The following is a 27735-nucleotide window of genomic DNA, read 5'->3' as shown; positions in this document are numbered from 1 at the left end:
TCCAAGTGACAGCTTGCGAAGAGGTGTTTGAATGGAGAATGAGCAACATTGCTGAACCAACACAAACATCTGTCATCCTTACATACTGGGTGAGGCTCAGCATGCCGGATTCCTTCTCCCAGAATTGTTCATTCCTCCAGGATCCTCATTCCCCTTACCCTATCCAATCAGGAACGTCTGCATAATTCTGTTGCAAACCCTTTTGCTGCAAGTAACAGAAAACTTAATTCCAGCTGACTTTAAGAATAAGGAAATTTATTCCCTAAAATTCAAGAGATAAGGTAGCTTTCAGAAAGTCAGGACTGGATCTTTCACTGAAATTCTCTTTATTGTTGTTTGAATTGTCAGTGTTCCCCCAAAAATGTATGTTGAAATGCCAACTCCCAGAACTTTATTTGAAATAGAGGTAACCAAGTTAAAATGAAGTAATCAGGGTGGACCCTAATCCAGTATGCCTGATGCTTTTATGAAAAGGTAAAGAACAGACACAAACATGCATAAGAGGAAGATGATATAGACACACAGTATGTTAGCCTGTTCTCACATTGCTATAAAGGAGTACCTGAGACTGGGTAATTAAAAAGAAGAGAGGTTTAATTGCTCATGGTTCTGCAAGTTGTACAGGAAGCATGGCAGCATCTGCTTGGCTCCTGGGGAAGCCACAAGAAACTTACAATCACGGCAGAAGGCGAAGGGGAAGCGGGCAAGTCTTATATGGCTAGAGCAGGAGGAAAAGAAAGAGGGAGGGGGTGCTACACACTTATTTAAGCAACCTGATTTCATGATGACTCACTCAGTGTCATGAGAACAGCACTGAGAAGATGGTGCTCAACCAGTCCTGAGAACCCACCCCTATAATCTAATCACTCCCACCAGGCCCTACCTCCAACATTGGGGATTACAATTGAACATGAGATTTGGGTGGGGACACAGATCTAAACTGTATGACACGGGGATGTGGCCATGGGACTGGAATGGCATCTACAAGCCAAGGAACATCAAAGAATGCTGGCAAACACCAGAAGCCGTAAGATACAAGGGAAGATTGTTTCTCTACAGCTCTCAGAGAGAGCACAGCCCTACTAACACCTTAATTTTAGACTTCTGGCCTCCATACCTGTGAGACAATACATTTCTGTTGTTTTAAGCCACCAGGTTTGTGGAGCTTTGTGACCGCAGCCCTAGCAAACTCATACAGTGACCTTCTCCATGGGTTGTCTTCCTATGTTAGCAAAATGGATGTGACATTTCCAGGCTTCCTGATGACATCTAGAGGAATATGTGGGTCCTCTGTTCCCAGGCCTCCTCCTTAGGACCAGAGAAGCCTTTCTTATCATCCCTTTCCTTCCAGCAAACTTGCTGTCATCTCTCATTGGCAGTATTGAGTAACAGGGTCATTCCTAGAATTAAAATAACTGGCCTTGATTAATCACATGGGAAGAAGTAGATGCTGTGAAGACAACTACTTGGGTCAGACCCAAAACCTGGACAAGATTTCTCTCAGCTCTGGAGACAGAGCTGCTCCTATATTCCCCGTGCAAACAAGCTTTGTAAATAGACATGTGGTAGAAAGAAAGCTGGTGTTTAATTCCTTTCGCCAGAAACATCTGGACCCCAGATCCTTCCCAAGATGCCAAAATAGGTATCTGCAAAGCAGCTAGCATAGGGCTGGACACAGAGTAGATCATTTGTGGATTCCTATTCTCCCTGTTTTTATGGTACTGGTCAGTTTCTATCACATACCATTGACATTACACACGGGTCTTATTGCCTTCACTAGTCTACAGGTACCTTGAGGTTGAGAGCATGTGCATTCCTTACACCTGCAAGAGCACTGAACACTGTGCAGTGGGATCTGTAAGCATTAGTAAGTAGAGTCAGAAAGGAAGACAGCTAGGACTGCATCAATATATAAGCCCAAGAGATGGAGAAGGGATGCTCGAATTCTACTCGATGGAAAAACAAAGAATGCTATATTGATAGAATTTAATAAAACAACTTTGTCATCTCAAGCCAATAACTTTCTGTTCTAGTTTGGACCAAACAGCTACACTGCTAAATAGAAATAAGATGAAATCCTGATGTAAGGTAATATGCAACAGTTCCTGTTTTGTTGGGATGAATATATTGTATGAGTACAATTTAGATGAACTATTCATTCTAGAACAGCCTGTACAGGTCCTAAGACAGATTGGCATAAGCAAGAACAACCACAGTCTTTCTTTAACAAAAACAAATTGCATGTTTTTCCATAATCACCTAACAAAAGCTTGTAAGCAGCTTCAGTAAGGTTTTACTCAGTTTTTCCCTCCATTTATTATAGAAAGTAATTGCCTCTAAATTACTGAAATAAATGCAGTAAACATTCACTGTCCATCTTTAACCAGCTCTGTATCTTTATTCCTTCTGACTTCCCACTAAAATAATAAACAGGCCTCACATGTTTAGCAGTTGTACAAATTGGGATAGTTTTTATTTCTAAGTAACATATTATCTTCTATAACACAATGTACTTAAATTTTAGTATTATTTATTTGATATAGGTTTTCTTAATTTGCATTCTCTAAATGTTAATTACTTGCTGTATTGAATTTTCACTTATAAAATATGTCCAAAACAGTTATTGCACAATAGAAGCAACAAATGCTATAAAACACGTAATTACAAATTAACTTTCCTTTCCCCTTGCCACCAAAATGACTAGTCATGCAGTTAGTTGTATTAAAGGAATTACCAAGAAATTTGAAGAAACAATTTGCTCCTTAATTTTTTAAATTATTTGTCAGATGTAGGTAGAGTGTGTGACATTTTTAATAGATTCAAGGTTTATTTTAATCTTTAAAACTATTAGTTCAATTAATATTGCTGAAATCTTTAATTTTTGTTCTGCTTTCATGTATTTTTAATTTTGTCATGAAATATTTGATGTGTAAAAAGATATGAAGAATAATAAAACATACTCCTCTGTGGCCATACTTAACAAACACTCAATTGCAATAGACCGGCAGTCCTTGGGTGCCTCTTCCTGATCACTGCCCTCTCACTCTCCCATAGAGAATCACTTTTCTGAATTTGATGTGTGTTTTGTTAATAAATTTCTTTATACTTTTAATGCATATATGGACATCAACTGAAAATCACATATCGTTTGTGTAATTTAAACTTGCCTTATGTGGTCTCATTCTGTACTATTTCTCCTGCTAATTGCTTTTATTGCTCAATATTATGTTTATGAGAGTTACCTTAATGAGTACATGGAGCTGTATTTTATTTAGTCATTACTGTATAAAAGGCAACTATTATATTACATATACATTGTTTATATAGACAAAACACAATTTATTTTTTCATTTTCCTGTGCAGTAGGCAAATTCTAAGCTGCCCCCCATGATAGCTCCCCGCTAGTGTCCATACCCTGCATCATCCCCTACCCTTCGATACTAGTAGGATTTGTGAATATGATGGGTTGTCATTCCTGTGAATAGGTTGCTAAGCCTTTAATGTTGAGTCAGTCATAAATAGAGATTGCCATGGGTGGGCCTGACCTAATCAGAGGTACTGGCCTTGTCTTAGATTCAAAGCAAGAAAGGGTCTTCTGTTGGCTTGCATTAGGAGATATACCTAATGTAAATGACAAGTTAATGGGTGCAGCACACCAACATGGCACATGTATACATATGTAGCAAACCTGCACGTTGTGCATATGTACCCTAGAACTTAAAGTATAATAAATAAATAAATAGGAAAAAAAAAAGTAAGCCTCCATGTTGTGAAGTGCTATGTGGCCAAGACCCTGGCCAACAGCCATCAAGAAAGCAGGACTCTCAGTCCTGCAACCCTAAGGAACAACCCTCTGATAATAACCCAAATGAAGTTAGAAGAAGACCACAAGCTCCAGTGAGACCAAAGCCCAGCCAGCATCTTGATTTCCACCTTTTGAGACTCTGAGCTGAGAGCACGGTTGTATTACACCATGCCCACATTCTGACCTTCAAAAACTGTGAAATAACAAATGAGTGTTAAGCTGCTACGTTTGTGGTAATTTGTTACACATCAATAGAAAACTAATGCATCCAGGTGTTGGATGTTTGTTTCTAAATTTTGTAAATCCAAACAGTACTGCTCTGAACATTTTTGTACATCGATTTGTGCACATATGAAATAATTCTTTTTAGGGTATGTAGCTGGGAATAGAGCTGCTGGGTCTTAGAATAAACATATCCTCAATTCTCATTGGTATTGATAAACTTGTATTCCAAAGTAGTTTTACCAATTTATCCTAAGCTATCAGCAGTATATGAGAGTATTCTCTACTTCACCACTCAGGAACACTTGGTCTGGTCAGGCTATATTTTGCTTCAAACACTTAGCTCTTCATTTAGCCTGAATTGATTTTTATGGCTGCTGTGAGAGAGGGAACAATTTTATTTCCATTTGGATAAACAATTGCCACAGTACCATTTATTGACCAATCTATTCATGCCCCCTAGTTCTGCATCATATGCCAGCTGTGTCATAACATGGTTCCATATGTGAGTGCCCAAGTCAAGAAGCACAGGCTCCCTTGTCATCCCCTTTTGCCATTGAATTTTTGTACTGGATCAACCTCCTCTCTGAGGGTTAAAACCAATAACTATATAGCTTTGCTCAAGTATCTCAGCAGTCTCCTCCTTTCAAGGGTTCATAACTTTGCACCTTATATCTGGCACAACATTAAAAACCAAAGTCTAGCAGAGATCGGAAATTCTCTAGAGAAATTGACTTTTTTTGATTTAAGCTGCTTCGTAGCTTTTGGTCCCTGGCGTTTTTAAATATTTTCTTGGACTATTAACCTTTAGAAGGATGCTTTTTGCATTTTATCCAGAATTTCCTGGGGTTTTTGAATCATTTTTTTTTCCATACAGGATGAGAAACTGAGGTTCACTAATAAATTTTTGAGAAGAAGAAACAAAAAGTACTCCATGGAGTCTGAGATAGATAGACTATTTTTAAAATTATACTTTAAGTTCTAGGGTACATGTGCACAACGTGCAGGTTTGTTACATATGTATACATGTGCCATGTTGGTGTGCTGCACCCATTAACTCGTCATTTACATTAGGTATATCTCCTAATGCTATCCCTCCCCCCTCACCCCACCCCATGACAGGCCCTGGAGTGTGGTATTCCCCACTCTGTGTCCAAGTGTTCTCATTGTTCAATTCCCGCCTATCAGTAAGAACATGCAGTGTTTGGTTTTCTGTCCTTGCGATAGTTTGCTCAGAATGATGGTTTCCAGCTTCATCCATGCCCCTACAAAGGACATGAACTCATCCATTTTTATGGCTGCATAGTATTCTATGGTGTATATGTGCCATATTTTCTTAATCCAGTCTATCATTGTTGGACATTTGGCTTGGTTCCAAGTCTTTGCTATTGTGAATCATGCCACAATAAACATACGTGTGCATGTGTCTTTATAGCAGCATGATTTATAATCCTTTGGGTATATACCCAGTAATGGGATGGCTGGGTCAAATGGTATTTCTAGTTCTAGATCCTTGAGGAATCACCACACTGACTTCCACAATGGTTGAACTAGTTTACAGTCCCACCAACAGTGTAAAAGTGTTCCTATTTCTCCACATCCTCTCTAGCACCTGTTGTTTCCTGACTTTTTAATGATGGCCATTCTAACTGGTGTGAGATGGTATCTCATTGTGGTTTTGATTTGCATTTCTCTGATGGCCAGTGAGATGAGCATTTTTTCATGTGTCTTTTGGCTGCATAAATGTCTTCTTTTGAGAAGTGCCTATTCATGTCCTTCACCCACTTTTTGAAGGAGTTGTTTGATTTTGTTCTTGTAAATTTAAGTTCTTTGTAGATTCTGGATATTAGCCCTTTGTCAGATGGGTAGATTGTAAAAATTTTCCCTCATTCTGTAGGTTGCCTGTTCACTCTGATGGTAGTTTCTTTTGCTGTGCAGAAGCTCTTTAGTTTAATTAGATTCTATTTGTCTATTTTGGCTCCTGTTGCCATTGCTTTTGGTGTTTTAGTCATGAAGTCCTTGTCCATGCCTATATCCTGAATGGTATTGCCTATGTTTTCTTCTAGGGTTTTTATGATTTTAGGTCTAACATGTAAGTCTTTAATCCATCTTGAATTAATTTTTGTATAAGGTGTAAAGAAGGGATCCAGTTTCAGCTTTTTACATATGGCTAGCCAGTTTTCCCAGCACCATTTATTAAATAGGGAATCCTTTCCCCATTTCTTGTTTTTGTCAGGTTTGTCAAAGATCAGATGGTTGTAGATGTGTGGTATTACTTCTGAGGGCTCTGTTCTGTTCCATTGGTCTATATCTCTGTTTTGGTACCAGTACCATGCTGTTTTGGTTACTGTAGCCTTATAGTATGGTTTGAAGTCAGGTAGCGTGATGCTTCCAGCTTTGTTCTTTTGGCTTAGGATTGTCTTGGCAATGCGGGCTCTTTTTTGGTTCCATATGAACTTTAAAGTAGTTTTTTCCAATTCTGTGAAGAAAATCATTGGTAGCTTGATGGGGATGGCATTGAATCTATAAATTACCTTGGGCAGTATGGCCATTTTCACAATATTGATCCTTCCTATCAGATGGATAGACTTCAGATGGATAGACTTTTTAAAATAAGCACAATCTAGGGCAGGCCATCCCAGTGTTTGCCTTTACTGTCTGCAGCCTCACAGTCTTTTGCCTTTGTTTCCATTGAGGATATTGTGTCCTCTTTGAATGTCATAGCCTCAGCTTTACCCTCCCCCAGTGTGACACACCATTGAAAATCATCTTTCACAAAATATCTGATATACCCATTTATGATGAAGATAAATAAATCATGTGCTAGGTTTTTCACTCATAATTCTATCAACATTCTTTATGCAATGGAGCTAGGAAGCATACAGACATGAACAAATGTACTCACTTCCCTCTTTAACTATAATATTGTCAAGAACCCAAGGAAGGACCAAAACAACTTATCCCATAGTAGAACACATAAGAAAGATTTCAAGTAAGCCAAAGGTGACATATGCTACAATAGATGTACTCAGTTCTAAAGTAATAGCAAAGACATTTGGGAGAGTATTTTAAAATTCTGGGAATTTACTGTGTGCCTAGTGCTTCCAAATATCAGTGCATTTAATAAGAGGAAAATATTGCTTCCAGAGAAGGAGGTGTGCAGAGCTTTATAAAGATTTGTCTTTAGGGGTGAATATAATTTCAGCAGGTAGGGATTTGGGTCATGGCATTAGATGAAGGTGTTCCATATAAGAAAAACCAAATGAGTAAATTAGAGACATGGAGAATCACAGGCATGGAGGGACATATGACCAATGGATGGCAGTAGCCATGTTGGTGTGCTGCACCCATTAACCAGACATGGAGGGTCTTCAGTGGTTGGAATTGTGACACAAGGGAGCCTTTGAAGATTTTTACTATTTTTTTTTTCTTGGAGAATAGCAGAAGAGCTACTTGAGTAAAGTTATACTGGAAGAAATGTTATTTCTCTGAGGAGGTATTTTCATTGAACGAAATTCATTTTTATTGATGAAAGGCAAGAATTTATGATCAGTTGATAAATTTCAGGCATCTTTGGAGGTATTTTATATTTTTTTCTGTGAGGCTATTACTGTGTCAAATCTTTCACAGTCTCATAAAACTGAGTCTCATCTGAAACTTTAGGCCAAATTGTTATCCATGCTTGAGCATGACTCTGCAATAGAAACTAACAATTTGGCTTATTTTAAAGTGATCCCATGACATATATATATAGTTTATTATAATTGTCTCCCCCCCCCAAAAAAACTGTAAAATTAACTTTATTTCCTTTCTACTATAATATTAGGGTTTTTTTTTCCTTGCTCCTGTTTGAATTTATTTTTGTGGTGACTCATCAGTGGCATAATGATGAAATGATAAAATAATATCCTGTGTACTTCCTTTTAGAGGATGAATCACATAAAGTTGGTCATCTTTTCCTGCTGTTGTATATTAATATCATTGGTCCACTGAACTGCAATGATCAGAATTATGACTTTTCTTGAATAAAGCATCCCGTTTCCTACCCCTAACCCTGGAAGAGTACTCTTTCAGGGAGAACCTATTTTTGCACCTCATCTTACTTTGGTAGTTTTCCACCAATCATCTTATTTGCAATTTCCCAACTATTTAATTGCCATCTTACATTAATATTATTTTAATAATCAGACTGTTCCATTGTTCAAACTTTAAAAATAAATGAAAGTCATTAATGAAAAGTATAGTCTCATTCCATTAGAATGAGCTTCCACAAGTATGTTTTCAGTGATGAAAACGTGACTGTGTTATTGAATATTTTGTTGAGTCTTGCCTACAAAAAGAAGGCAGTTCATACATTTGTTTGTGTTTGTATGCCTTATAGCTCCACTACATAAAGAATGTTGATGGAATTTTGAACAAAACAGGCACATGATTTGTGTAGTCTTGCCTACAAAAAATAGAATCTGTAGTGAGACTCTGTTGTCAGTCTCTCATGGCTACCCACAATTTCCTATCAATAAAACAAGATAATAATACATAACTTAGAGGATTGGTAGGAAGGTTAAAGGAAGTAATAGATGCAAAGTAGTTAGCACTGTGCCTGCCATATAAACAGGCACTTAACTAGTAGTAGCAGTTGTCCTTCTTAAATGCATGGAAAGCCCATGTCTTAGCATGGTATGCTGAATTCCTAGCAGCACTCAGGTGGCCCAACATCCAAGGGTAAATGACTGGAGAATTAATGGAATGGTGGGCACTCAGTTTTCTGTGATGTATAGGAAGTTTAAAACTTTAAAAATAGTCCCCAATTACAGTTTAGAAGATTATATTTAATCAGTCTTTTGCAACTTTCCAGAAAAATGCAAAAGGTAAAAAAATCATATTACAGAAAAATAAGACAAAGTGACAAGTTATTTCCATAAGCTGAAATAGCTTATCACTAACTATTATATACATGGAACGAAACAGAGACCATTCAACCAATGATATGTATATTCATTCTTTCTCTTGGGTATACACCTCTTTGATGTAACACCCAGGAGTCTTAGCATGCCAGAAGACTAAAATGCCTACCTCTGCAGAGGACTGTCTCTAACATTTTTTCTAGGAATCAGGGTAGAAATCTTAATTTCCAGGAAGCATGATGGGATAAAGCATAATGTGTGTACATGTGTGAGCATGCATCTGGCTGAGCACATGTGTGTGCAGATGGGGGGTAGGGAAGGAGAGAGGGACCCCCCTAAGCAAATGGAAGCTAATGGGCTGCATCCTATAATCTTATATTGTGCAATGCCAAAGGAAAAGCAGAGAAGATGGGACCAGATGCAGAAAGAACTTTAGTAGCTAGTTTAGATGGAGGTCTGCAGTATTGCTGGGGCTTTTGTTGTTGCTTCTTTGTGTTGTTATTTTAGTTTTCAGAATTCCAGAGAAAAAGGCAACAGGCAAAAGATAAAAATCCTGCCTCAATCCGACAGAAATGTACTTGCTAAATTCCCGTGAGAACTCTACAAAGTTGGCAATAAAGAATGCATATTAATATGAGCGACCAAAAAGTGAATTCTGTTAACAGTCTAGACAAATGTCACATTTCCTGTATCTTGGGATAAACCAAGTCATTTCAAGTTGAGTAAAAAGAAGTAAAGCCAGTGGGATTATGCAAAGGTACAGCAAATGAAAGGAAAGGCAACACTGTCTTGAAGAGCGAGGAAGAACTTTCCTGTATTACTCACTAGGCAAAGATTATTATCTTCATCTTATAGTTGCTGCCAATTCAACAACAAATAAAAATAAATGTTTATTATATTTGGCCTTGTTCTAACAGAGTATAATGTGTCCAGCAATAATTATATCCAGGTCCAATAAATTTAATCAAAATGTAAAGTAATTAATCTAAAAATAAAACAAATTAAGATGGAAACAAAAAATGACACTCCAAAATCTAAAAAGCTCATCATGCGGACACTCATGTTTCCCAGAGTCCCGGCACAAGTGTGACTAATTTTTCTAGGAAATATACACTTTGATAGACAAACATGTTTATACAAGTTCTACAATGATTATGAGGTACAAACTAGTTCCTAGAGAAGCATAATTATGCCTGATCAAGTCCAGAAAGACATTTTTCTGGATGTTATTAATAGTAATGGTTACTATATGTGATTGCTTTTTATGTGTGAGACTTTACAAGAGGCTTGCAGAAAAATGGATAGATGGATGGATATACACAGAGAGAGAGGTGCACACACACATAGATACCTACATATATCTAATATAATTCTCAAAATGACTTCATTAAGGAAAATTGTGGATGTTATAAAAACGAAGCAGTGAGGAACAGCACCAGAAATTGATGAGAACCAACAAGAAAACATATAAGGCTACAATAACTAGAAGAGTATGACTTAGGGTTCACAGACGGATGAATAGGCAAACACGTATGTATTAGCCCATTCTTCCATTGCTATAAAGAAATACCTGAGACTGAGCAATTTCTAAAGCAAAGAGGTTTAATTGGCTCACCATTCTGCAGGCTATACAGGAAGCGTAGCACCAGCATCTGCTCCTTGTGAGGCCTCAGCAAGCTTCCAATCATGGCAGAAGGTGAAAGGGGAGCAAGCAGTTTCACATGGCGAGAACAAAAACAAAAGAGAGAGGAGGAGGTGTCAACTCTTTCAAACAACCAGATCTCCCGTGAATTTAGAGCTTAGAACGAGAGCTCACTCGTTATCATAGACAGCACCAAGCCATTTGTGAGAGAGCTGCCCCATGATCTAAACACCTCCCACCAGGCCCCACCTCCAACACTGAGGGTCACATTTCAACATGGGATTTGGAAAGAACACACATGCAAACCATATCACCATATATTCACTCACACAACATGTAACAAAGTATCACAATGAATGATTAAAAGACTCGTTAAACAAGTTAAGTTGGGAATACTAAAGCCCTCTCATACTGTGTCTGGAATTGTTGGGTTCTTGGTCTCCCTGACTTCAAGAATGAAGCTGCAGACCCTTGCGGTGAGTGTTACAGTTCTTAAAGATGGTGTGTCTGGAGTTTGTTCCTTCTGATATTCGGATGTGTCCAGAGTTTCTTCCTTCTGGTGGGTTCATGGTCTCGCTGGCCTCAGGAGTGAAGCTGCAGACCTTCGTGGTGAGTGTTACAGTTCATAAAGGTGGCTCATCTGGAGTTGTTTGTTCCTCCTGTCGAGAGTTGTTTGTCCCTCCTGGTGGGTTCGTGGTCTTGCTGGCTTCAGGAGTGAAGCTGCAGACCTTCACGGTGAGTGTTACAGCTCATAAAGGCAGCGTGTCCAGAGTTGTTCATTCCTTCAGGTGGGTTTGTGGTCTTGCTGGCTTCAGGAGTGAAGCTGCAGACCTTCGCGGTGAGTGTTGCAGCTCATAAAGGCAGTGCGTGCAGACCCAAAGAGTAAGCAGCAGCAAGATTTATTGTGAAGAGTGAAAGAACAAAGCTTCTACAGCATGGAAGGGGACCCAAGCAGGTTGCCACTGCTGGCTTGGGTGGTCTGCTTTTATTCCCTTATCTGGGCCCACCCACATCCTGCTGATTGATCCATTTTACAGAGCGCTGATTGGTCCATTTTACAGAGTGTTGACTGGTGTGTTTACAAACCTTTAGCTAGACCCAGAGTGCTGATTGATGCGTTTACAATCCTTTGGCTAGACAGAAAAGTTCTCCAAGTCCCTACTCGACCCAGAAGCCCAGCCAGCTTCACATCTCAATACTGTGTACCAAGACATTTTCTTGATGAATTAGAGCAAGGATATTTAAGGAATGAAAATGTAGAGAACAAAAAGAAAATAAAATCTTCATCTTGGATAGTCAAAGACCACCTAAGCCTAAAAGAATAAAATCAATTACAAAGAAGAATGAATTTGAATTTTTAAACAGGTTGAAAATAACCACCAAAAATATTTTTTAAACAAAGGAAAATGTGAAATACAACCTTAACTTACCATTTCAGTAGAAAAATGTCAAATGGACAAGATTTATTTGCCATACTTGGTTTTTGTTATCAACAATGCACACTGCTGGCAAGGAAGCACAGATACTGTGATATATTGCATGTGGCGGTGAAAATTTGCGTAACTTTTCTGAGAATTGGTTTTTTATTCTATAAAATGACACTAAAAAGCATCTTATCCTTTGATCTTGTAATCGCATTTATAGAAATCTCTCCTAAGAAAGTAACCTGAGATGCATACAAAGATTGATCTTCAAAAAATGTTTTTTGTTGCATTATTTACTGTTTTGAAAATTTTGAAAGTTTTTCTGTCCAACCATGGTAGAATGACTAAGTAAATTTTGATATATAGTGGTTTATCATACAATTATCAAAACTATATTTTTATAGACTAATTAGTGATGTAAGTCATGAGTGAGAGAAATGGTGATGATAAAATATTTTTAAAAATTATACAAAACTATATTTGCAGCTGAATTCAATTTTGATTCAAGTACATTTATATGCCTAGAAACAAACTGATAGGATGTTTAAATTACAAAACAAAATATATACATTTTTTGTTATATGTGTATATATAAAACCTGTTTGAATTATTTTATTCTTCATATATTTTGGTATTTTGAGTTTTTTTACTATGAAAATCTTCAAAAATGAAAACAGGTGGATTGATAAACAAATAGATATAAAACCTTAATTTATAGTTAAACATCAGTGAGAAAAAAACTATTTTTTAAATGGCAAGTACATGAACAGGTTAAGTTCTAAAAGAAAGAAAATACACACACAGACATGCTAGTTATATTTACAATAAAACTAATTTAGGTTTTTGACTTGTAAAATGTTTTATTAAAGTCAAATAATTTCAATTAAGCGTTTATTCATAAACAGCTATCAAGTTTATTTTTAAGGTATTAAAGTACTAAATAAGCACTATTAGAAGTGTGGCTTCGAAATTTATATCTGCAAAAGACCACATCATTTTTGATAAAGCTCTTTATTTGTGAGCTTAGTGAAGAGAAATGAGAAATCAAAGTTGATTACACATGTTACTTTTTCACATGATAAGAGAAAGATACAGAGAGGAAGGAAGGCAGGAATTGGGTGAGATTTTACAAAATCTCATATTTAAAACTTTTAAAAATTAAGTATTGAGCATGAGGAAATGAGCAGAGAAAATAGTAGTCATATTTCCACATTTGTAAAGAGAAGAACAATAGCCAGGCAAACTCCATGTCTGAAGTGCGGTTTATTTTAATATGCAAAACATAAGCATTTCTCTGACAAAAGCTGCTTTCTATTTAAAGCTAAATATAAAAATATTATTCTTGAGCATAGTTATACAAATGAATAATAAGAGAACATAGTGAAATTTCCTATGTAGATTCTGTGCTGTTTTAGTTACAGAAATATTTTTAATTATCCATTTAACAATGGAGCATACATCTGTGTTTTTCGGAGCACTGTTTCGTATAAGTAAATTATCATTGCACTGAAATGAAAATATCAATTTCATGTACAGTTTTATAGCACATATTTGACAATGAAATGCGTTTAACTTACAAAAATTTAATATGGCTGACATTAGCAAAATCTCTTATTAAGAAATAGGTCATAAGTACTCCAAGAAACTTGACAATCTGTTCTATGAAGAGCATTAATTCAAAAGTCCCCTATTTGCATAAATCTCCAGGTCTCATTTTCACAGCTATTTGTTGTCAGCTAGACGGTTGCAGTTCAAAATTATTTTAACATAATCGGTGGGAAGTATACCTTTCAACTAAAAATACCATGCTCTGCAAAAAAGATTGTCAGGGGTAAAATATATGTTCATTGAGAAGATCTTGACATTTTTCCCTAAAATAAATATTTCTAATACAGGAACTTTAAATCTCAAATTGCTGAAATATTTTTATTATTAAAATATATTTTATAATTTTATATTTTCATAAAAATAAAAAGTTATGTGTTCATATGTAAAAATGTTAATCCGTAGAGCTTATTTTTGCAAAGAGTAAAAAATACTGAGGATATCTATTTTTCATTAATCAGGCAAGCATTATATGGAGTGCAAGATAGGTGTGCTGGAAAAAAGAGGATTAAAATTTTTAGATATTGCTGAGAATATGCATGTATGTTCTTTGTTTTATTAATTTTAATAATGGAAAGGATCAGAAATTATTAGATCTTAAATGTCTTTTACCTGTAACACCCAAAAGGACAGCAGTAATCAAAGTCAAGAGATCTCAGCCTGGATACTGAGCAACACCATTGGCTACCTGTAAGCTGGAGTTCATGATTTAAACCCTGTGTACTTCAGCTCTCCATCTGCAGTAGGGGCCATTATATCTACAGTAATGACTTCACAGGGTCATTGCTAAGATTATATTAAATAATGGACAATTAACTACTCTGGCAACTGCAAAGCACCATACAAATGCTAGTCCTGGTTCAGTGCCTGTTCTCCTGTCATTTCATCTTAGCTGCAATGAAATCCTAGTACAAATTCATGACCTTGTCCAGTTGTCATTTATGGTATAATACATAAAAGTTAACCCAAGCATAGCCAAGAAAAGAGACAATTGGACATACCTATGTATATTTTCATAACTAGCAAAAAGATTTGCTGGTTTTTGCCAATGTGCTTCTGTTATTTTTTCTTCTTTTACTCTTGAAATTATATTTAAGTGTGGACACTACTTAAAGTAATTTGCTGCTGGAACGGGCATAATGTTCTGATGTCTGCTTTGCTTCTAATTATGTTCAAGCTCATTTTGACATTTAAGGCCAATTACATTAGTCTAGATTCAGAAAACTTTTCCTTAGTCATCTAAAATTTGAACAATCAACAGTTTTTTTCTCCTCTCTCTTTATTCATTTAAGTGGAATGCTTGGCAACAAGCATATTCTGGGAATTGTAAAAGCAAAATAAATAATGTGGGTTCATTTTGAAAAAAGAACTACTTGGTCTTTCTTGCCAACATAAAAGGCAGTCACAGAATTAATTGAAACCACCAGTTTCAACTTTATTTCCTCCTAAATCACAAGGAATAAGGAATTATTTTACAGATATGTTGATATTTTAAATGCTTAAGTTCTACTAACATAAAGATAATTGCCTTCAACAGATCTCTAATTTCAAAAGAGTTCATACATAGAGAGATATATATAAAAATAGCTACAAAAACTTTATCATTTAAAAATCACTCATAATTAAACTCCACAGAATAGGACCCTACACCAAAATTCAGTTAGTGTTCCATTGTGTTTCAACATCCAGTCAAGTGATGATTGAAGACATAGAGCAAAGCACTTAATTTACCTGCCTCCTTATTTTCAGTCAATTTACCAACTCTGCAATTTTTACTGTTGACTCAGTAGAAGACCCTGATGAGTTGACAGCACCAAAATGCAATTCATAGCATCTATTAGTAACAAGTCACTGTAGCCTCTTTGTTTAACTTTTATAGGTAAGATCTGGCTTGGAAAAATAGACTGGAAAATATATTGTAAAAAAAACAAAATTTTCCAATTGACTGTAATTATCAGTTAATAGATTATAGAATAGTAGACCTTTATCGCTGGAATATATGTATTGTGTACTTCAAAGATGAAAGGAAATAATGTCTTTGAAAACACTGTCAAACTTTCAAAATTATGTATCTAAAAGAAATTTCTTAAAAAATAGCTTATCATTTATAATTTTTGAACTTTATAAAAATGGAATCACACCATATATGACAAAACACTTTCAGTCATAAAGAATACACAGGAATTCCAGGCCAGGCACAGTGGCTCACATCTGTAATCCCAGCACTTTGGGAAGCTGAGGCTGGTGGATCACCTGAGGTCAGGAGTTCAAGACCAGCCTGGCCAACATGGTGAAACCCCGTCTCTACTAAAAAGTACAAAAATCAGCCAGGTGTGGTGGTAGGCATCTGTAATCCCAGCTACTCAGGAGACTGAGGCAGGAGAATCATTTGAATCTGGAAGGTGGAGGTTGCAATGAGCCATGATCGTGCCATTGCACTCCAGCCTGGGCGACAAGAGCAAAACTCTGTCTCAAAAAAAAAAGAAAACATAGGAATTCTGGAATTTAACCACTGTGATAGAAGTTGCTTTTCCTTGGGACAATATTTTTAAGGCAGATTTCGAAATTATTATTTAAACTATTCTTTACATAATGCTGTACTAGTCTTAAAGTATTCACATATACGTTATTTTGATTTTCAAAACAATCTTCGAGTGACAATGGGATTGCCTATTTGAGGAAGACTGGTCTCAGGACGGCTGCGTGTTTTTCCCAAAGCCATTAAGTAAGTCGGTGACTTAGACTCAGACCCTGTGAAAGCAGAGGCTGAGTACTTGGTTCTTGGCCTCACTGATCTGCCGGCTTACAGAGCATCCTGGTCTGCGTACTCAGCGATTCAATATCTTAAATGTAATCCCTCAGCCATTCCTTCTAGAAAGGTGATCTCTTTAGAGTGAGAGCAGTGATGGAGGTGGCTGAAGTTACACCAGGGGGAGAAGCTTTGAAAAGCTCCTGGCTGATAGGCATGTACTAATGGGAGCAGGAGCTTTGCTGGCAATGTCGAAGTCCCTTTGGAGGCTGTGTGAGGAGGGAACCCATTTCCCTGGGATAGAGCTCTCTCCACAGGGCAGCTGGATGGCTAAGTGCAGCCATGGAGCATCGGATTCACCTAGGAATTGGTATTTTTCCTGAGGGTGTCACAAAAAAAGAGAGATGGAATTTGAAGAACTGGGAAGAGTGTGACTGAATTGGAGGGATCTGAAATAAAGAAATAGCTATGGTCAATGGCTTTAACAAACAGTACTATATTTGTACTCCAAATTCCAAATCCACAGTATTTGTATTTAGCTACAATTTAGTTTAGCCACAGTAAGTTGTGGCTCTTGGAGCTTTTATTTACCATGGGATTTTAAATACATTTCATGTCATCTTCATTGGTTTTCCTTAACCCCTAATTCTCCATAAGATCTCCATCCTGTCAGTTATGACTTTGCCAACCAATATACTTTTTAGAAATGTAACCCCAACATTAGGTACATCCAACATTTACTGTATATCAATATTATCCTAAATGTTGCTGAAGCTTTGAATAGCTGAATAAGTTTTAAATAAAAGCAAAGGAATTATAAAAGAAAATATTAATGGATTATGAGGTCAGTGGCTTTTTCTGAAGATAAAACTATTCTACTAATTATTGCTGTTTGGGAAAAAAAGAAACAAGGAGACTGAGTAAATGAATCATTAAGGCAATTAAAAGCAGAAGAGAAGTCACTTTTGCACTCAGTGAATACCATCAAGGCAAGTCTTCTATTTTAGAGCTGTCTTATAGTAAGACATAACAGGGACTCTGTCAATAAAAAGGTTGAGCTACTATATAAATCATCAAGTGGATTTTATTTTGAAAGCAACTTTTTTTGTAGAGAAAGAGTTCTTGAAACCAGTCAATGATTTAAAAAGTAGATGGAAGTTATGTTGTAAAATGGAAGTTATGTGTAGATGATACGAGTTGTATTCCCCACCACATTTTAACATTTTTAGTGTCTATATTTTTAAATGAAAAAATGTATATTTTACATGTATTATAGTACAAATAGTAAAAGAAAAAGCCAAAAGTAATTTATCAAAACATATGTTTACACAAAAACTTGTATATAAATGTTTATAACAGCATTATTCATAATAGCCAAAAGGTGGAAACAACCCAAATATCAACTGATAAATAGATAAAATGTGGTATATCCATTAATAAAATGTTATTTGGCAACAAAAGGGAATGAAGTTCCGATGCATACTACAACATGGATGAACCCTGGCCACATATTGCATGATTCCAATTATAGAAAATATCCAGAGTACAAAAAGCCATAGAGACAGAAAGTAGTTGTCTTTGATTTCCAAAGGCTGAGGGAGGGAGGAATGGGGAATCACTGCTAACAAGTGTGTAGCTTCTTTTGGGGATAAAGAGAATGTTCTTAAATTAGATAGTGGTAATGGTTGCACAACCATGTGAATAAACTAAAACCCACTTAATTGTACACTGTAAAAGTGAACTTTATGGTATGCAAATTGTATCTCAAAAACCTCTTTCTTTTAAAAGTAAAAAAAAAATATAGACCCCTTCCCTAGTTCCTTAGTCCTTTCCATTCCAGTCCTGAGAGTTACAGGTTTATTGTATAGACTTTCAAGCATTTATATGCACAAAAAAGCATATCTATGTGCTTGGGATATAGCATATAGCTATATCTATATTGGCATATAGATATAGCAAAGGGATAGTACTATCTATTCTACTTACTCTATTTTGACCAAAACCCAAGATGTTTAACCATTCTACTTTTTCTTAATATTTGACTATGTTTTAACTTAAATTGATATCCACACATACTAAAATACCAAAATATACATTGAGTCATCAAATTTCAAAGGTCATCCATGATATTTTTTAAGGGCTTAAAACTCCTTTGCATGATCTTTCAGCCTGTTTATTTCAGCATAGGAAAATACCCTTGCTTTGCCTTCACCTAACTCTAAAGAAGTCTATTAGAGATATTTAGGGTCAGAAATGGGTCCTTGGGGCTTGAGAGAGAAAAGGATCTTCTGCTATTGACGATCTGGCTCTGCCATGACCCTACGGCATGGATCCTCAGTGGCCCTGTGGGAAGCCTGGTGTAGGCAACATGGCCTAGCCTCCCTATGTTGATGTTTAAGGGGTACTAGGAACAAAAGAGAAGCTATGGAGACTTTTGCTTATCCCCCTTTTTTCCATCTTTGGTGGTCTTATTTTTATCCAATGCTCTTCATCTCAACTTATAAGCAGAAAATACAGCACCAAAGTGTGCGGGCATTTAGGGGAAAACTGTTATCTGTTTTAGTAGTAATATCAAGGAAGATCAGAGACAAATGCAGAACTTGAAGCAAGGACTAAGGTTGGATTTAGCAGGATTTCCTGAAAGATTGGATGTAGGATGTGAGGAAATGAGAAGGACCAAAGATGTCTTCAGGGTCACTGGCCTGAATAACTTGAGGAATAGATTTGCCATTTTCTTGGCTGGGAAGGAGTGAAGAAAGAGCAGGTTTCAAAATGTGGCATGAGGAGTTTCATATGAGACATCAAATACTTGAGATTCCTGTTATCTAACATCTGTCCAAGTAAAAATGTGGAGTTGCTTCTGGAGGTGGGGCTGGAAATATAACTGTGGAAGTCATCAGAGCATACATGGGATGTAAAGGCATTATAATGGATGAGATCAAGCAGGTAGTGAGTACTGAGATATAAGAAAAGATCTGAGGTCAAGTACTGGAGCTCTGCAACATTTAGACATAAAGCAATTGAGGAGAAACCAGCAAAGGAGCATGTAAAGGGCTGGCATTGGATTTTGTGGCTCTGTAGTGCAGTGCTCTGGCCCTTTTGGTGACTCAAAGATGCTTGTTCACCGTCTTTCTCTGTGTTTTCACCCAGAGCATCCCTGTGACATTTCTCTTTATATATATATATTTTTATACTTCAAGTTCTAGAGTACATGTGCACAACGTGCAGGTTTGTTACATATGTATACATGTGCCATGTTGGTGTGCTGCACCCATTAACTCATCATTTACATTAGGTATATCTCCTAATGCTATCCCTCCCCCCTCCACCCACCCCACAACAGGCCCCTTCCTGTGTCCATGTGTTCTCATTGTTCAATTCCCACCTATGAGTGAGAACATGTGGTGTTTGATTTTTTGTCCTTGTGATAGTTTGCTGAGAATGGTGGTTTCCAGCTTCATCCATGTCCCCACAAAGGACATGAACTTATCATGTTTTATGGCTGCATAGTATTCCATGGTGTATATGTACCACATTTTCTTAATCCAGTCTATCATTGTTGGACATTTGGCTTGGTTCCAAGTCTTTGCTATTGTGAATAGTGCCACAATAAACATACGTGTGCATGTGTCTTTATAGCAGCATGATTTATAATCCTTTGGGTATATACCCAGTAATGGGATGGCTGGGTCAAACGGTATTTCTAGTTCTAGATCCTTGAGGAATCGCCACACTGACTTCCACAATGGTTGAACTAGTTTACAGTCCCACCAACAGTGTAAAAGTGTTGCTATTTCTCCACATTTTCTCCAGCATCTGTTGTTTCCTGACTTTTTAATGATTGCCATTCTAACTGGTGTGAGATGGTATCTCATTGTGGTTTTGATTTGCATTTCTCTGATGGCCAGTGATGATGAGCATTTTTTCATGTGTCTTTTGGCTGCATAAATGTCTTCTTTTGAGAAGTGTCTGTTCATATCCTTCACCCACTTTTTGATGGGTTTGTTTGTTTTTTTCTTGTAAATTTGTTTGAGTTCATTGTAGATTCTGGATATTAGCCCTTTGTCAGATGAGTAGGTTGCAAAAATTTTCTCCCATTCTGTAGGTTGCCTGTTCACTCTGTTGGTAGTTTCTTTTGCTGTGCAGAAGCTCTTTAGTTTAATTAGATCCCATTTGTCAATTTTGGCTTTTGTTACCATTGCTTTTGTTGTTTTAGTCATGAAGTCCTTGCCCATGCCTATGTCCTGAATGGTATTGCCTAGGTTTTCTTCTAGGGTTTTTATGGTTTTAGGTCTAACATTTAAGTCTTTAATCCATCTTAAATTAATTTTTGTATAAGATGTAAGGAAGGGATCCAGTTTCAGGTTTCTACATATGGCTAGCCAGTTTTACCAGCACCATTTATTAAGTAGGGAATCCTTTCCCCATTTCTTGTTTTTGTCAGTTTGTCAAAGATCAGATAGTTGTAGATATGCGGCATTATTTCTGTTCTGTTCCATTGGTCTATATCTCTGTTTTGGTACCAGTACCATGCTGTTTTGGTTACTGTAGCCTTATAGTATAGTTTGAAGTCAGGTAGCTTGATGCTTCCAGCTTTGTTCTTTTGGCTTAGGATTGACTTGGCAATGTGGGCTCTTTTTTGGCTCCATATGAACTTTAAAGTAGTTTTTTCCAATTCTGTGAAGAAAATCATTGGTAGCTTGATGGGAATGACATTGAATCTATAAATTACCTTGGGCAGTATGGCCATTTTCACAATATTGATTCTTCCTACCCATGATCATGGAATGTTCTTCCATTTGTTTGTATCCTCTTTCATTTCATTGAGCAGTGGTTTGTAGTTCTCCTTGAAGAGAGAGATTGGACACATGAAAGTTGGATTCCTAGGTATTTTATTCTCTTTGAAGCAATTGTGAATGAGAGTTCACTCATGATTTGGCTCTCTGTGTGTTATTGGTATATAGAAATGCTTGTGATTTTTGCACATTGATTTTGTATCCTGAGACTTTGCTGAAGTTGCCTATCAGCTTAAGGAGATTTTGGGCTGAGACGATGGGGTTTTCTAGATATACAATCATGTCATCTGCAAACAGGGACAATTTGACTTCCTCTTTTCCTAACTGAATACCCTTTATTTCCTTCTCCTGCCTGATTGCCCTGGCCAGAACTTCCAATACTATGTTGAATAGGAGTGGTGAGAGAGGCCATCCCTGTCTTGTGCCAGTTTTCAAAGGGAATGCTTCCAGTTTTTGCCCATTCAGTATGATATTGGCTGTGGGTTTGTCATAGATAGCTCTTATTATTTTGAGATACGTCCCATCAATACCTAATTTATTGAGAGTTTTTAACATGAAGCATTGTTGAATTTTGTCAAAAGCCTTTTCTGCATCTATTGAGATAATCATGTGGTTTTTGTCGTTGGTTCAGTTTATATGCTGGATTACGTTTATTGATTTGCCTATGTTGAACCAGCCTTGCATCCCAGGGATGAAGCCCACTTGATCATAGTGGATAAGCTTTTTGATGTGCTGCTGGATTCGGTTTGCCAGTGTTTTATTGAGGATTTTTGCATCGATGTTCATCAGGGATATTGGTCTAAAATTCTTTTTTGTTGTTGCATCTCTAGCAGCATGATTTATAATTCTTTGGGTATATACCCAGTAATGGGATGGCTGGGTCAAATGTTATTTCTAGTTCTAGATCCCTGAGGAATCACCACACTGACTTCCACAATGGTTGAACTAGTTTACAGTCCCACCAACAGTGTAAAAGTGTTCCTATTTCTCCACATCTTCTCCAGCACCTGTTGTTTCCTGACTTTTTAATGATCGCCATTCTAACTGGTGTGAGATGGTGTCTCATTATGGTTTTGATTTGCATTTCTCTGATGGCCAGTGATGATGAGCATTTTTTCATTTGTCTGTTGGCTGCATAAATGTCTTCTTTTGAGAAGTGTCTGTTCATATCCTTTGCCCACTTTTTGATGGGTTTGTTTGTTTTTTTCTTGTAAATTTGTTTGAGTTCGTTGTAGATTCTGGATATTAGCCCTTTCTCAGATAAGTAGATTGCAAAAATTTTCTCCCATTCTATAGGTTGCCTGTTCACTCTGATGGTAGTTTCTTTTGCTGTGCAGAAGCTCTTTCGTTTAATTAGACCCCATTTGTCAATTTTGGCTTTTGTTGCCATTGCTTTTGGTGTTTTAGACATGAAGTTCTTGCCCATGCCTATGTCCTGAATGGTAATGCCTAGGTTTTCTTCTAGGGTTTTTATGGTTTTAGGCCTGACATTTAAGTATTTAATCCATCTTGAATTAATTTTTGCATAAGGTTCCTCATACGTTCTTGTTGTGCTTTCACCCTCTACTCTCTGGTTCTCACCCTGTTCTCATATATCCAAGGAAGATGATACACTCTAATTAGAAACAAGAACTGAACTCAGCTCATTATTTTCAAAATCTTTCTTCTCCATTTGGTGAAAATCATTGCAGTCTCTTTATTCAATGTGTTTTCTTTTCCACTTAAATTCTGTTCATGCAGGGACTGATTCCTGGGAACATCAATGTGCTGGCAACTTTGACTTTGTAATTTCCCTTTTGTTGCCCCACTCCACTGCATGGCTGATCTCCATTCATTTGTTCACTTCCAGATCCTACTGTTGGCAATCTGATTTTTCTTCATAGTTTTCCATTAAAATTCACTAGAGATGCTTTTGATTTACTTATTTCTTCTCTGGCAGGGTAGAGTTGCTTGTTCCAGATCACCTCGTAGCAAACTGGACCATTCTCAAGTAAACTACTCATCCCTGGTGCTGTTATCAGCAGGGAGGCATCTGCAGCATTAACAGTGATTGACCTGTATAGTGATGTTTAATATGTGATGATGTTACTAGCAGCAAACAAAATAGCACTTGTAAACACAGTTGTTTACTCATACTTACATGTATAGGTTTGGACTTGAGGGGTAAAATAGCAAAATAGAGCAAAATTACCCAACTCCCCTGCCAATAAAACCTAAGGAAATGAATAAAATGACCTGAGAAAATTATACCAGCATAACCACAGTAAGGTAGAGCTACAATTTCATGCCATTTTCTCTGAATAGCAGCTGGGAGGAAAGAAAAGAAGAGGAAGATGGAGGAGGAGGAGGAAAGGGTCGGGGAAGAAGAGAAGAGAATGAGAGAGAACATGAATATTCTAGGCTCATCCCTCAAAACCGTCTTCTGGAAGAAGTTAAGAAGAAATAAACTTGGAAAAACAAACCATATACTCAAATTCCCCCATCTGTGAAGTCTGTGGCCAAAGGGCTATGCAGAGCCCTGGAAAGTGATAAGAACCACTCATGTATAGAAGCCACTTGTTCCAGAGGCAAAATAATCCACTAGATCTCACCATTTTTATTCTTTTCAGCTGAGAAGGCTTGAGAGTGAAGGCAAAATGTCATACCTTCTGAAAATGAATCAGCTCCCATTCTGGTACAAAAATGTAGCACAATGAAAATATGAAGAGATGAAAACACAAGTTTCAAGAGTACAGGAGGCTCAGGATAAAGAGGGGTGATGAAAGCCCCAGGAGTTGTCCTATTCGCCCATACAGAGAACCAAAACCAACAGGAGGACATTGACTTCTCCCTCACCGGGAGTCAGTGGAGTGGGAATGATGGCTGGAGAGAGGCCAGTGAATTTGGGGAAGTGAACACTTAGGAATGATTAGTTCTGGCTGCAGTAAAGATTTCCTGAATCTACCTGAATTGAAGAAATATCTGAAGCCTGATATTTTAAGCATATTTGCCCATACACAGCCTCAGCTAATACTTCTTTCCCTGGACCCCTCTCCTCATACTGAGACAGTAAAACACAGAGAAGAAAACCTAGTTGATAAATTGAAAAAGGACGCTAATGAGTGGGTTGAGATATCTGGAATAATTCTCTGCCCCTGTATTAGAAAGAATAAAAGATCTAGATAATAATGTTAAAAGTGGAAATTTTGGCAACTGTGGAACCAGTCTAGAAAGAAATTAGTTCAAATTAAAACAGGTAGTGAGAGGACCCCGAGAATAACATAATAATATCTGTGAGAGTAAGAATCAAATGGTTTCTGGGCAATTGATGGTTTAAAGAAGAACATCTGTAGGATAGTAAGAAGGGTTTATTCTAAATGATAGGTGTAATGTGTGAGAATCTGGAAGCTACTTGAGATAGAAGAAAGAAAGAATGTATTTATTTTCCCAATGAGACATGTGAGAAATAGTCAGAAAATCTCAGCAAAAACAAAACCAAACCAAGAACTGTATTAAAAAAACAATGGCCCAAATAACGTGAGTTAAATTGGCCCAGATTCTGAGAAATTAATGGAAAGTAAGAAAGGTTCCATTTAACCTTGACCATTTACTGTCTAATAGAGTCTTGGAGGGGGAAGTATAATTTTAGAACATTACCTGGCCCAAGAGTGAGCAGTGTTTTCATAGGAAACACTGACTATCAACATATTGATTATCAACCTGCTGAGAAGCACGGATGACCCAATTATGATAGAAAAACAAAATGTAAATATTGTCAAACTTGAGGATATAAATGTATACATGACACAAGATGGAAAATGAAAGCAGAGAGAAGAGGCGACCTGACAGGTGGCAGTGGTAATACCTTCATCTCACTCTGGAAGGGGTCAAGTCTTTCTAGTTTGATGGAAAAAGAAATAGAGATTTACATACAAATTTGGGAGTGGTTAAGGGAAGTGGGGAGTGATGTTGTGCCTAAATGAAATCTTCACATATCATAGCAGAAGTCTATGTCTAAAGTGGATAAATCAAGAAATCCTAAATAGGGATAGGCATAACACCATCAGAAGTGAAAACAAAAAATTCCTGTCTCATTACTTATACCAAAATCAATTTCAGATTTAAACTGATTTAAACAGCCAGTTCAGGTTTAACATGTTTAAAATAATAAAGCAAGGAAAGTGTAAAACTACTGCATAAAACCACGGGTAAATTTCTGTCTAATCATGCAGCGAGAGAAGTCTTTTTAAGCAAAATAAAAACACTTAAAAGGAATGACAAATTAGGCCACACTATATTTAAAACTGATCTTTGCAAACCTATAAGAAATGTATAGGGGAAAATGCATTGAACATACATGGCAGATAAAAGATGTGTTTTCTTAATTTGTAAAGGGTTGGTGGAAACCAATAAAGAAAATGAAATGGTCAACAGGGCAGAAAAATGGAAGAACATGTGAATAGGTAGTTCAGAGAAACAACTTCCTCTCTGCCTTCTTTCCACTGAAACTCTACTCCTCTGCATTACTGAGGTCAGTTGCTTCATTTTCCCAAAACTGTTATTGATTCACCCAAGAGGACTAAATTGGCTCTTCTCTGTTGCCCCTCAGTAGTTTTACCATATTTTGCTTGCACACCAAAGTTACTATTCTTCCCTTTCTTTTTATTTTCTTTTTTCTTTTGGGATGGGGTCTTGCTCTGTTGTCCAGGCTGGAGTGCAGTGGCACAATCTCAGCTCACTGAAACCTCCACCTCCCAGGTTCAAGTGATTCTTCTGCCTCAGCCTCCCGAGTAGCTGGGATTACAGGCAACCATTGCCACACCTGGCTGATTTTTGTATTTTTAGTAGAAATGGGGTTTCACCATGTTGGCCAAGGCTGGTCTGGAACTCCTGACCTCAAGTGATCTGCCCACCTTGGCCTCCCAAAGTGCTGGGGTTACAGGCGTGAGCCACCATGCCCGGCCAATATTCTTCCTTTTTGAGAATTGATCCTGTTCATCTTTTTCTTCCCCTCTCGATTATACAATTCTTAAGGGAAGAAACTATGTCTTACTCCACTCAATCCCCAATGCATCAAACCTTTAGTAACCACTAATAATCCTTGTTTGAATAAATAAAGAGCACAGGCCCTATGTACAATGTAAGTCAGTAAGTGCACTTGAGTCACTATCTCAAGCACACTTTCATTTGAATTTAAATTTCTGGATAAAAATCTCAACAAAACTGATAAGGCACCCTTCAAGCAAGACACAAGTTAATTTTCAGCCTCTAATAGAAGCATTTGTTGGCACTACCTTTCGTTGGTTTATTCATTTCAGCAGCTATAAACACACAGATCCCATTGTCACAGAAAGCTTTGTTCGCAAATATAATTTAGTGCATCTCACAATATGAGCTTTCAGGTGGTTGAGCTGTGTGGAAATTAGATTTTTTTTTCTCCTGAGACTCTGAAATGAAAAGAGGATAACCCCAGTGTTCTTGCCCACATCGCTTATCTCACAACAACAGATTACAATCCCATAACCCCATATTCCCGAGCATCTACTGAACACATAATAGCTGTGTTGATCAGATGTAACGCAGCAGGTGAAAAAACATCAGCTGGTTCATGACCAAGACAGCTGAAAGATGCACCTACATTTTTGGTCTCCAGATAACAAAATAAATCTGTCAGGCTTAATCATGAGCTGTCCTGCTACTTTTGGGGAAAGAAACCCATGTCCAGTGAAATTTCTTTTATACTGGCAGGCATTTTGACTCTTCACCTATTGCTGTTGAATCTCTAGGATATGTACATGTTTTCACACTGATACCTTCATTGAAGAAAATACAGCAATCTGATATTTTTATGTGAATCATCTTTGGAATTTGTGTTCCTCACCTTTGGATACAACAAATATTCAAGAGAAAAAAATACAGGGAAAAAAATAATTGCCTTCAATGATGAGTTCTGAAATACTTATAAGGATAAGTAATGTGTTGAAAAATTCTCAAAAGCAATTTTAGAAGGAATAATTTTTGCAGAGAGTGGCCGTCTCTTGGGCACCATGGCAAGAAAGTAGTATATTGTCCTTGGTGATGCTGGGGTCAAGTATCAATAACAACATACTTCATATTTTCATGAACAAAACACTTTGCAAGATAATGGATTATATAAAAATCAACTCAAGTAAAGATAATTACTTTGCACATGGACAAAGGGTAAGTGGAAGAACTTATCTTCTAGTTCATGGTTCATTTAACAATTAATTGCTCCTTTTTCAAACAGGTCCACTGTGTTTTGGGCCTTGAACAGTGTACTTCTAAGAAAGCTTGTTATCCTTACTGAAGGCAATTACAGTTAGGTCGCTTCTCGGCGTTTTGGCTAAGATCAAGTGTGAAAATTATACTTAGATTACTGTGTAATTAGGCCTGGTAGATCCTGGGTAGACTTCACTGAATGCAGGATGCAATATTTGGAAAAGTACTTACTTTGGAGTCCTAATGCCTGGGTGCTACTTCTATTAGCTTGGCTGGCCTTTGTTGGAATGCTCTATTTTTTATTTATTTATTTTGTTGTTTTTTGGTCTTGGCTTCTTCCATGATCTTGACCCTGTGCCTTGAAACTTT

General features: G+C 37.1%; 1 protein-coding gene across 6 annotated transcripts in view; it reads left to right on the top strand.

Annotated features, from left to right (window-relative positions):
* The window catches only part of NALCN (sodium leak channel, non-selective), a 358797-nt gene that overhangs the window by 193389 nt on the left and 137673 nt on the right, over positions 1-27735 (top strand). The window lies entirely within an intron of this gene.

This window comes from Hylobates moloch, unplaced genomic scaffold (genome assembly GCF_009828535.3).
Source record: "Hylobates moloch isolate HMO894 unplaced genomic scaffold, HMol_V3 SCAFFOLD_4, whole genome shotgun sequence".
NCBI lineage: Eukaryota > Metazoa > Chordata > Mammalia > Primates > Hylobatidae > Hylobates > Hylobates moloch.
This window is presented reverse-complemented; position numbering and strand designations above follow the sequence as displayed.